The sequence below is a fragment of the Amphiura filiformis genome, chromosome 14, assembly GCF_039555335.1.
Source record: "Amphiura filiformis chromosome 14, Afil_fr2py, whole genome shotgun sequence".
In the NCBI taxonomy this organism is placed as follows: Eukaryota; Metazoa; Echinodermata; class Ophiuroidea; order Amphilepidida; family Amphiuridae; genus Amphiura; species Amphiura filiformis.
The window spans coordinates 11,538,267-11,551,365 of record NC_092641.1 but is presented as its reverse complement, the minus strand read 5'-3'; the positions used below and the strand labels follow the sequence as shown (position 1 = coordinate 11,551,365).

Here is a 13,099-nt window from a genome sequence, read left to right as displayed (position 1 = left end):
CCCAACAATTTTGGATGGATAGTTTCTGGATCCTGGCTAACAAATTAATATTGAGAACTTGTGGTAGAGCATTGGACAATTAAACCAAAGGTCCCAGGTTCAAATCCTGTTGTGTGGTTATTATAGATTACCTCTCTGACATGTTTCAGATATGGCTTATCGTCTCCATACGACCCAAATTAGTTCTCTACCTGTACGGCTATGATTGGTCCACGATCTTTGGAATACTGAAAAAGAAAAGATACAGGATGTGTGATATGAACTGGATTTGTTATTAGGTCTCAAAGTTTATTTCCTCTACAGTCTACACAAAAACTACTTGGAGGATAACTACCGCCCATCACTAATGACGACATTTTGTGACAATCATTGTATGTAAACGCTATGAAATGGGAAAATAGGGTACTATTAGAACTCGGGTTACGCTGTTGTCGCATTTGCAAAACAGTTGCATAATCTTGGTTCCTGTTGGCTGTGCAGATTACTATACACTTAGATATCAATTACCATTTCACCAATGAGCAACTTAACCCCCTAAGCACTACCTGCCAATCTAACATTGCCTCTGATTGGTCAATTACATGCTATCTTCACTTCAATCACCAATCAGAATGGAGCTTTGCAAATAATTCACCCCAATTGTTTTGTGTAATGAAATTATTCTAACAATGTTGCCGATTGGTCCAATTGATAATGAAAACTTCTTTTTGATCAATCGGCAGGTAGTTCTCATGGGGTTTAAGGTATCATATCCATAATTGCTGTTTTACCACTTGAAGAGTCTAAATGTAGCTAGCACACTGAACACAATGGGTTATTCCAGTTATCCAGATATCCGCACACTTCCTATGGAACACATGACCTTAATCTTTCACACAGGGAGCATGAATTTCAAATGGGGTTACATGAATGGGTGACTCCATTTGAAATTCACGCCCCCTGTGTGGGAGATTAAAGTCATGTACGCCTTTCATAGGGGGTATGTATTTCAACTGGAATATTAGTGGATCATTATGAGACAGTCTTACGACAGTTGCTTGACACACATGCCCCAATGAAAGAGCGCACTGTTATTCTTAGATCTAATGCGCCTTGGTACGACGATGACTTACGCGAAGCGAAGCAGCTGAAACGCGGCTTGAAAGGAAAATGATCAAGACTGGACTTGAGATTGACAAAGAATTGTATCTGAATCAATGCAAAATCTACCGTCGCAAGCTTGAAGGAGCCAAATGCAATCACCACCGAAACGAGATCGCAAATTGTAATGACCGTCAGCTGTTTAGTTTCGTTAATCTCATGTCAAATCAGTCTTCGCAAACGCATGCATTACCTGACTTTGCAACTGAGACAGACTTGGCAAATGACTTTGTCAAGTTCTTCCACAACAAGGTCCGCGATCTTCGAAATAAACTTGATAGCATAGTGCCTCCGGAAATCTCCGTTGATATCAATGACACGTGTGATGTTACGTTCTCTCACGTTTAATCCGGTCACTGAGGATGACATCAGGACACTTATCAGCCAGTCAACGTCTGCCTCTTGTAGTCTTGATCCAATACCGGCGAGCCTTCTGAAGAGTTGTTTGGATTCAGTACTACCCCATATAACTCACATTGTGAACAGCTCTTTGTCTTCAGGTGTGATACCAGCGGCGCTGAAGTCCGCGCCAGGTCAAGCCGTTGTTGAAGAAACATGGCCTGGATCGTAACGATTTCACGGCCGCCCGATATCAAATCTCAAATTTCTCTTCAAGACCATTGAGAAAGCTGCTGCGAGTCAACTGAAAGACTACCTTGATGCTCATGGTTTGCACGATCCCATGCAGTCCGCATATTGCAAGTACCATAGTACGGAGACGGCATTAATTCGCATTCAAAACGATCTTCTGAAGGCTGTGGACAAACACCAGGAAGCCATTCTAGTGTTGATTGATTACTCCGCAGCATTCGACACCATCGACCATCAGATCATTCTCAAACGCCTGCGGGATCGCTATGGTATTGTCGACACGCCATTGAAATGGTTTGAATCCTATCTTATGGGCGCGTACAATCTGTTGATATTGCAGGCGCTTTATCGGATCCTTGTGTGTTGGAGGAGGGTGTTCCTCAAGGGTCAGTGTTTGGACCTACCATATTTACAATGTATTCTGCTCCAATCGGTGATATTATCAGTGCCCATGGTGTTGAGTATATGAAATTTGCTGATGACTCACAGCTCTATCTGATTCTAAAGCCTTCGGAAAGATCTGGCGCTCTTTTACGGATGGAGAAATGCATATCTGATGTACGTTCATGGAGTATTGGTGATAAGCTCATGTTTAATGACTCGAAGACTGAGGTGATTCATGTCTCTTCTACGTTCATGCATTCTCCTCCATTTCGAAGGTGTCGATTGGTGAGTCTCTCATCGGCGTCAGTTGCTCCGCCAAAAACCTGGGAGTTATTTTCAATCATACTATGGACATGAAGGATCATGTTAAAGCAGTTGTCCGGGCAGCTTCGTTTGCTATCTATAAGATCGGGCAGCTTGCTAAGTACCTGGATCGCGATTCCATCAAGCGACTGGTCCATGCGTTTGTTTCGTCGCAACTTGACTTGTGCAATAGCTTATTATACGGACTACCCGCAACTGAAATTGAGAAACTGCAGAGAATTCAAAATGCTGCGGCTAGACTCATCACACGCACTAGAAAATACGACCCATATCACCCCAATCCTTCACCATCTGCACTGGCTACCAGTTCGTCATTGCATCACCTACAAAATTGCACTCATGACTTTCAAGAGTCTCCATGGAATGTCACCTGGTTACATCAATGAACTCATTTCTCGCCATAATCCTTCTCGCACACTTCGCTCCTCATCTGCACATTTCCTTAAGCGCCCGGACATTCACAAAACCGTCACATATGGCAACAGATCTTTCAGTGTAGCTGCACCTACCATCTGGAATGCTCTGCCGGCAGACATTCGCAGCATCTCTTTTCTACAGAATTTTAAAACATGTTTAAAGACTCATCTTTTCAAACTATCGTTTAATTACTCATCTTTTCAAACTATCGTTTAATTATTGTACTTAATTTAAGATGATGTAACCTTATTTTTATGATATTTCTGTACAGCTGGTTTGTACTTTTAAATAATTTGTATGTTCTTGCTTTTATGTATTTTGCTCTGTAAAGCGCTTAGTGAATTTGTTTTTGTTGTCAGGTGCTCAAAAATATATTTTTTATTATTATTATTATTATTATGCTGCACCATGCACCCCATCAGGAGATCTAAGCTTAACCAGCTCCTATTCGCTGCAGAAGTAGTGATGTCATAGGACTAATTACCACAGCAATGGGTTTAGACTACTTTTGAACATATTGCCCTGCACTAGATGACGCCATAGAGTGATAAAGACCTGGATAGTAATTCTATAGAGGTTTCACATCATGCTTATCACCCGCACATACCTGTACGAATAGTGGTATCAGTCAATCTATCATTGCACACATACAGAAGTAATGAGTGCATCCTGCTTATAGTGCAGGGCAATACATTCAAAAATAGTGCAAACCCATTGCTACGATGTAATTAATCCTGTTACACCACTTCTTCTACCATGAATAGACTCTATCAAATAAACTGTTTTTCCTGATTATGTCTGAAATAGGTTCATGATTCAATTAGCCAATCAGAACACCACTTCTGTGTTTACGCTATTTTTGCCAAATCTGTAGACCGCTGAAGAACATTGCTGAATACTATAATGAATATTCACTTACCTGAAACTTTGCGACTCTTGGTATAAGCTCTTCAAAATATCTGTCTACAGCTTCCAGATAGAGTGGGTATGTTGACCGGACTTGCATTTCATCATATTGTAATAGCCAACTATATCAAGTAAAGAAAAGAGAAAAAAAATCATTATTTTTTGGCACTATCATAAAAAGGTTGATCGATGTATGTGACACAATCTGTGGTGAAGGCAGTGGCGCAACTAGGGGCCCCAAATTGACCATTTCAGCATCGATTCTGCGCCCCTCAAGCGATGAAAGTCAAACATTTATGCAAGCTTTATGCACATTTCAGCACAAAATCAATTGATAGAACATTTGAAGACCGATATTCAACTTAGTAACCAAAATTAATTCAATAATTGCCTGCGTCTAAGATATTTCCGATTATTCCCTTTCATTTATATCATTACCTTTGTGCAAAGATTGGTGAATTAAACATACATATGTTTCAATGCATGCTTGAACCATATTTTGTACTTTGTTCTCAAAATTACAAAAAAAAAGACTTAGCGTAGCAGGCGACAAATTGTGTAATTGAGACCCGGAATGTCTGTAGGCTGAACGTCCTTACTAGCTGATGAGTTGAGGCAGTTTTATTTGTATTAGTCGCTAGTGAAGTCCATGTTGCCGAATATTGTCTGATTTTGCTCTCTGTTACACGCAGGAGTGCCCCTACATGTCAATCTTATGCATACACATACACCATGCTGGAGCTTGCCCTAGCTACACAGTACTAGTTTGCACTTTAAAGTGTTAGGCCAAAAAAAAAAAAACATGTTTGTTTCCTGTAGCAGGTCTAAAAAGTCAAATGCGAAATGCGGTTTTTTATTTTTATTTTTTTTTAATCCATGTCTTCAAGTGAAAAAAAATACCTTTTTTGCTGCAAATTGGAATGGAAATTTACAGTGGGTCTTTCCGACACAAAAAAAATCATATTTCTTCATATTCAAGAATATTTATGATCCCCTTTCAACCTGCAGATTAAAAAAGTATTAAAAAAATGTGTGAAGTTTTCCCCGGTAGTTTTTCACTAAGCTCATTTGTTGTGTGATGTGTAAATGTTTACTCCAGTAGTGTTTTGTATTATTTTTTTGCGATTTTTTTTTCCGTTTTTTTTTTCAAAAGTGAAAAAAAGTCTAAATGCACAAAAAAGCCATAAAAAACTAAATGCGTGCCCGCTACAGGAAACAAACTTGTTTTTATTTTGGCCTTATCATCCGTGATTTTAAATGCCACAGTATCTTGCAACTTCCATTGAATTCTATTTTAAAACTACCAGTTACTACAAAATATCGCATGTTACACTATAATTTAATTAAGTTGGTGCTTACATTGTGAAATTGCAGTTCAAATAGCTCTGAAAATGAAACCACACAAACCTATTCAGTCCAGGACTCCGGTGTACAATGTGTCACCTTGTCCTGTTTGCTCACAATATTGAGCCTAGGGTATTGGGGAGGCCATAAAACATCCTCTGGAACTAAGTTGTGATATCATTAACAAGGTTTCCACCCTTCAATTGAGTTGGTTTGCTAAAATTCAGCCCTCCCCCAATAGTGTAAGATTGAAAATTGGCTTGGTTGACACACCATTTTATCTATATTTTGGGCAAAACTAGTGTAAAATTGGAAATTGGCCTGTTAAACACAAAACTTTACCTTAATTTATGGCTAAAATAGTGTACAACACACAACAGACCCTGATATGCCACTGAATATGTAAAATACTTACCCCCCCCCCCACCCCCAAAAGAATTTTTACAATACAAAGGCTACTTTTCACACTGTCCTGTTCACATTCATACTGTACCTTGGTAGACCACCAAATTCCCATTCTGCACATATATATGGCCCTGGTCGTAATATCACATATAATCCAACTTTCTTGGCAATGCCCAGAAATTTCCTGAAATAAAATGAGCAATTGAAATTAGCATTAATTTACTGCTTAAGCACATTGATCCAACCCACATCTTCTTCTTCTTCTTTTGGTTAAGTCTGTAAATTTGGTGCACTATGTACATATCACACCAACTGAAAAGACCTGGTTACTCGCATGAAGATTTAGTGATTTGAGAAATGCTTTGTTGCGTTGACTTTGAAGGCTTCCACTGTCTTAGAGTTATTAATCACATAAGCTGGCATTTTGTTCCATTCAGTTATTGTTTGGGGGAAGAAGGAGTTCTTGAACACTTCTTTGTTGGCACTGTACCGTGTTCAACAATTTCTGTTGATGGCCCCTGGTATTTCTAGTATTCAACTTGAGATGAGATGTTGGAGAGATGGCTACAAGGTTGTTGTGTATTTTGTAGAGCATGGTCAATCTCTTGATTTTTCTACGTACTCTCAGATCACCCCATTGGAGACCTTCTAGAAGTCTTGTGACTATTCCTTCTTCTCTGCTGCAGTTTCTTTTGCAGAATCTGGCTGCTTGTCTTTGCACCCTACCAGAGATTTACTGTTGCAGATTGTGTGTGGATCCCATGCTGCCACAGCATATTCAAGGCGAGGTCTCACCAAAGAGAGGTGCGCTATGGAATTAACCTCTTCACTGCAGCTCCACAAGTTGCACCTAATTACTCCAAGGACTCTCTGAGCTTTGCTTGAAGCTTTTTTGGTTTGTTTATTCCAACTGAGAGTGTTGTGGAGTTCAATTCCCAAATAAGGATGGGATTCTTCAGATGACAGCGGTACACCACAAAAGGTGTACATTGTATTTCCTCTTGGTGGGGTTCCATGAACCAAAGGATATGGTACAACACTTTGACGGATTGAAATCCATAAGCCATTCATTTTGAAGCGACAATACATGTATGTCCTTGCCAGATGAAATGGGTTGGTAAACAAGGCAATCGTCAGCGAACATTCTGACTTGCGAGTTCAGCTTGTCCGGCAAGTCATTTACATTGTATATGACAGGAATAATAGTGGTCCCAAGACCATTCCCTGAGGAACACCTGACCTGACAGCTACTACCGAAGATGTTCCTCCCAGTGTTATGCAAAAATTTTGAAATACATGTAATGTACATGTATGTGACAAAAGTCACAACGAAATGTACATGTACCTCTTGTCAGTTCTCCTTTTTAAGTTTTAAAACCTTTTTATAATCCTATTATTGGATAGGATAGGATATGATATCTATAGGATTGTTATACAGCTCTGGTCTTTGCTTTGGATAAACCCTGCTCAAGTGGTAGACAACAAAGCATTGCAATTTGTCCTTGAAATTTGTACAAGTAGGGCCTACACTATACAAAAATGTACATGTATCAGCAAAACGTTAACAATGGGAGGACATTCCTGAACTCTTAATTCTTTTGGGGATAATCTGAACTGGCCACCAATTATGATGGTCTGATATTTATTGATTTTATTCCTTAAACTCGATGCATGAAGCAACCAAAAAGAAGTATCTCTCATTGTGACTTGTCATTTTATGTGTAAAATATTGAGTGGTCCCTAAACTTACTCTATATCCAGGATCCCTGTGAAGTCAAATTCTCCTCTCACTTCTTCATGCATGTTCCATGGCACATATCTGAAATTACAAAAATAGTGATTAACTATAGAAAAAGTGGGTAATGGTGAATCCAACAGTTGAGGACTCAAAACACATTAAGGATCTTTATTAAATGATACAAGAGGATACCTTGAATATATACCGGTACCAAAGAAAAAGAGCAAAGTAAATACCGTACCAACTAGTACCAACCGGAAACAAGTAAACTCCAGCCTAGACGGTTTGCAGAGGAGGACAAAAATTAACAAAAGTAGGCACAGAAGTAGACAAAAAATAACAAATTCTCGATCATGAGAGGATTGTACCTTCTGCGTCAGCGTACTTTTCATAGAATAACACGATCGCGCGACCTGCATGACCGAACCTTGACCTTGCCTAGCAACTACCGTGGGATTGGTCAATTCTTAAAAGCTGTGTTTGCGCCGGTCTTTGCGTAGTACGCTCGACGCAAATAACTGTGCGTACCTAAGTTGGCTCTCATGATCGAGAATTTAATATTTTGACTATAGTTAAAGTCCAAAACTAAATAGCCAAAAATTACTAATTCCAAGGCCAAAAAGAAGTGTTAAAAAGGTTCAACACTTCTGTGGGCCTTGGAATTGGTCATTTTTGGCTGTTAAACTTTACCTACTTCTGTTACCGGTACATAGTTTTTGGTCCCCCTCTGTACACCATCCAGTCTGTATTTTAGTTTTTACTTGTTTCCCGACATTTGCTTATTTTCTTTCCTAACTATATATAGCACTATAAAATAGCATAGGATTATGGATTATTTTGCTTTGGTAGTACTGTACACAACACAATTTTTTTGTAAACAATTAGGCCAGGTAAAAAAAAAATATGTATATCGTCCGGACTGTTACAAAAATTGGTGAGGTAGGTTTTAATATTATTTGTTTATAAATATATAATATGGCATGTTTTATTTTTTTACCATATATTTTCTGTGTAACATTACAATTGCAAAGTGTTTGTCAACACATCATAAAATCAAGGAGGGCCCTATCAATGAATATTTTTGTAAATTTCCCGAAGTCCTACCCCTAGCTTGAAGAAGTGTGCAACAGTTTATGATAACCAGGGCAAGAACTTCTTTGTGTCTTTTCATCACAACAATTTTAGAAACAAAGTAAGATCCAAGCAAATTGGAAAAATAACAAAAATAAATATAATAGTGTTGAAAATCTCCAAAAATTGGTAGGCCTACCGTATGCATGTTTGTTTTACTTGGCCTCATGGCCTTACAATGATTAAAATCATGAACATTTATTCAACATGCATGCGTACATTACATGTATGCTGCATGTACATTATTAGGCCAAGTAAAAATAAAATGTTTCTCGTCCGGGTTTTAAAAATTAGGAGGATGAGGGGCTTTTTATTTTCTATTTTTTATTGGAAAACGATGCTAAATACCTGCATTTGGCACCATATTTTCAGTATTCGACATAGGCTACAGATTGATATCTGAGAAAAAGGAGGAGGCCCTTTTTATTTTATTGTTTAAGAGGTAGGCCCTGGTGGTCACAAAACACTTCTTAAATGATTTGTGCATTTATAAAGCTGCTAAAAAAGTGTCAACTTCTGAAACATCTTTTTCAACAAGTTATAACTGAAAGTTTACAAAATAAAAAGAAAATGAAAAATCTTCAAAAAAGGAGGGCGTGGACGAGAAACATGTATTTTTTTACTCGGCCTTAATATTGCAAATTTGCATGTGATGTGAAATGGAGTTATGCTGATCTGCATCATGTGATTCATGTACATGTATGAAGTATGATTATGTCGATCTAAATCTTACACATCAATAGTGTTCAATCCACAAGCTTTCATCTTCACCAATCTATCCTCCCAATACTCAGGCACCACACGAAAATAATGAATACTCCCTGACAAAATATGCAGCTTCTTCCCGTCAAGCAAAAACTCCGGGCCGCCATTGACGTTTAACGAAGGCTGAGGCATCTTGAAGCTTTCAGGTCCCCCGATGATTTCGGCCGACTCTTGTCGTGATTTCAAGCGCTGGAAATACCAATAAATAATGGCTCCTATCATTAGTGCAATGACGATCCATCGGATCAGATGTACGGGACGAAGTGATACCTGCGCCATGCGACCAACTTTCATGCTTATTTTAACCTTAACCTTTATATTATTATTAAAATGAGAAAAATAAATACTTCCAGCTTCGCCGAAAATTCAATCAGCCACGTTCATTTGTGTACATTGGCTGACGCTAAGTGCAGCACGGTAAAGAATGCACGTAATGATAATACTGCAGCTTCTAAAACAGTCAGAAATTTGTCAAAAGCATTTAATTTATATGAAGTTATATTAAATCAGTGATATTTAATAGCAATTGAGAATCGTAGAATGAGAATCGTTATTTTTTAAGGTACTTTGACAATGCTGCAAATATCCGTAGGTTCACATAAAGTAACGAGCCTTTGGTGTTTTCTTCTATGGGAAAATATTGCACAGGTCATCAGAGGTCAATATTGTGAGTGTACATGATCAGCACGGTAAATCTATATCAATTATCCAGGGTGGTTGAAAAAGCATCATCGCTCGATATAAAAAAATAATTTACAATTTGTTAGGCATAATATACTTGAACTTTGTTTGTTTACCCAGGTTGGTCCGTGAGGAACACATGCTAATCCATGGAAAACCATGGACCGTTCCAAACTCATACAAATGCACAAGCCTGGATAGCCAGCATAGGCTAATATATGCATGCTGGCCTAGATAGCTTTGTTTTGAAGCACATATATTTTATATTGACGAAAATGAGTACAAGCCAACACGCACTTTTATTTTAAATATTCTTAGGCCTATGTTTTTTTTATTTAACAAATAATTCTTCCGTTATTCGCCCCCAAAAGGGGGATAATTTTAGCCCTTTGGCCGGGCCCTTTGGGAAGAATTTTGTGTTTAAGGTTATTCATTATTTTAAACTGTTGTGATTTGGTAGTTCACAGCATCTTACGAATGGTAGTAAGCTTTGGCAAAAATTGTATTGCTCAATTCATAGCGAGCGTGTAGAAGAATTAAAATATCACATATATACTTTTATAGGTGCTGCGGTTCTTGAGTTACGTTGTAAAGAGGGCTGAAACAACAACACTTTTGTAAAACGTACATAACTCATTAACAACAATAAATTAAGCAAGTTTGCAAAGTATACGATTTGTAGAATGAACTTTTGCAAAACATCATGGTGTTAATTTCCAATAATATATTGATCTAGATAATCAAAATCGATTTTTAGGTTGCTTCGACCAACAATACCTCGTCTACCCTTAAAAGAAAAAAAAGTCTATAACTGGGATATTTTTGGAATGAAATAGATGGTAACTGGCTGGAAATAATAGCTCTTCGGGGTAGATGAATTCATCAATCAAGTGCAAAAAAACATGCAATTTAGGGAAGAATTATAATGGGTGCATATAGCATTAGCATGTAATGGTATTGGCTTTTACTCATTCCCATCCCAAAATTATTTTTTATTGCAAACCAGTGACTTAAGAGCTCTTAAGTATATTAATACAGGGAAGAGTTGGGTCAGTAATTCTTCCCTGCCTGGGCAATTATAGTGACTAGTGGCTAGTACTATAGGTAAAAATGCACACAAAGATTAAGCGAGCTGGTTCCTATTTTGCATATTTCATACACTAATCCTTTTTCTTTTCAGTTTGGACCCCTAACTACCCAGCAAACATTGTAATATTGGCCCAGTAATGGCTTAAACCGGTCTACTTCTGGCAATACCGGACACGGCTGACGGAATAACGCCAGTACAAATCCGATACTGGTTAATGTCTGGCCGCCGTTTTCTTATCAGGATAAGCTGTGCCGTACTTGGTCCATTATTGGGCCAATTGAAGACTACCTGAATATGGCATCGAGCCGGCATGTACATACTGGCCCAGTTGCGGCAGAAACTTGGTGGCCGGGCTTGTAGGCCCCCGGAGCACCGGCCCTGTATTGGCCCAATGTTGCATTAATGTGGGCGTGGTTTTGAAACTCTGACATTTTTTACTATCAAAACACAATCATCTTCATTTTGAAGGGCCACCTGTTATTATTATTATAAAGAAGAGGCAGCGAGTTTACGCTTGTTCCGAATATTTCATTTACTGCCTTGTAAAGAATCTACGTGAGCAAGGCATAATTGTTGTCTGATGACACCATAGAATATATATTTCATTTATCAATGGCTCAGTTTTGTGAGCTTAGTTTGTTATCGAACTTTAATACTTTGCACATCAGGGTTGATCCCCTCAGACCAATTTATTAAACTTGTTCTTTTCGGCTTTTCGTCGGCCAAATCTAAAACCAGGCAAACTAAGCTCATTAACTTTGTTCTTGCTAATTATAGGACCACGATTTGGACTGCCAGGAAATGGTGCCAAACCAATCAGTCGGTTAGCATTAGAGAAATGTTTAGAGCATTAATTGATAGGCGCATGGAGCTTGAATTTATGACTCACGTCTGGAACAACAACACTGAGGACTTTTTTGACAATTTTGGAGTGGGTGAGGCCCTGGTCAAGCCCACCACCGCAGGCTATATGCTTACATTCTTCTGATTTTTGCCTCAGTGAGGTTAATGTTGTTGTTTATTTCCTTTTTATGTGATCTTTATTTTCATGGTACCTTTATATGTCGTAAACATAGTTTTTATAAGCCGTAAACATAGTTTTCTAATAATGACTTTGTAATTATTGTATATGTGTTGCAAATAGGGCATTCCGGTAGTGAATGTCCTTTAATAAAAAGGAAAAAAAAAAAAGGTACAGGTAATACAAATTCAATGCTGAGTGCAAGTAAGTTTCCTTTTCAAAGGAAATATTTGGTTGAACAGGTGGAACTGACCAATAATGCCTGAACCGGGTAAAAGAGGAATAGAAGAACACTGCACAGCTAGACGTGGACCAAAAAAATTAAATAAAATAAAGGACCAAAATTGGACCATTACCGTTTACTTACGGTTTCATAATGGGAATATATTGGCAATATTATATTGACCCAGTACAGTATTGAATAAATTGGACCTGTACTGGGCCAATTTCAACCCATTTTGGCCCAGTGCTGGCAATATCTATTGGGCCAGTCGAATGCCCGTGTGCACGACCGTACCGGACCAATACAGGCTGCCATTCTTGGTCCATTACAGCAGCTTTTATAGAGCCAGTATCGGGCCGATTGTACGGTGTACCATCTCCGCCAATTTCCTTTTTAATTTCCCCTTTTTTTTAATTTCCCTTTTTTTTTATTTCCCCCTTTTTTTTTAATTTCACTTTTTTTAATTCCCCTTTTTTTTGAATTTCCTTTTTTTTTTTTTGAATTTCCCTCTTTTTTTGAATTTCCCTTTTTTTTTTTTTGAATTTCCTTTTTTTTTTTTGAATTTCACCTTTTTTTTTTTTTTTTTTGAATTTCACCTCTTTTTTTTTTAATTTCCCAAGTAAAATAAAGTTTGGCAGAGGCGGGGTTCGAACTCACGGCGCAGGGCTTTGGATACTCTGTGGGCCTAGCGCCTTAGACCAGTGGGCCATTTGTCATATGGTCGCAACTTCAACATAGCATGATGCAGTCATGTCTACAGTAGAATTCATCTCGACCTTTGCAGGACTTAAACCCCATTAAAAGCTATTAAACCAAGATAACACTCATTGAAGCAGCTCAACTGATTAAATCAGATCTTCTGTGGTTGTGTACAAGTGTCTGTTTTCAATGTGCGACATCGCAATAAAGCTGGTATTACAGCTTCAGTTGGGTAACCGA

The 13,099-nt window shown here is 38.2% G+C and overlaps 1 protein-coding gene across 1 annotated transcript in view; it reads right to left on the bottom strand.

Annotated features, from left to right (window-relative positions):
* The window catches only part of LOC140169193 (beta-galactosidase-1-like protein 2), a 31,101-nt gene extending 27,294 nt beyond the window's left edge, over positions 1-3,807 (bottom strand). The window contains exons 1-2 of the mRNA XM_072192450.1: positions 3,776-3,807; positions 132-227 (exon numbers count right to left, since the gene is read on the bottom strand). The gene's annotated coding sequence lies outside the window, so the exon portion shown is untranslated. The remainder of the gene's footprint in view (positions 1-131; positions 228-3,775) is intronic.
* Positions 3,808-13,099: the final 9,292 nt, after the last annotated feature.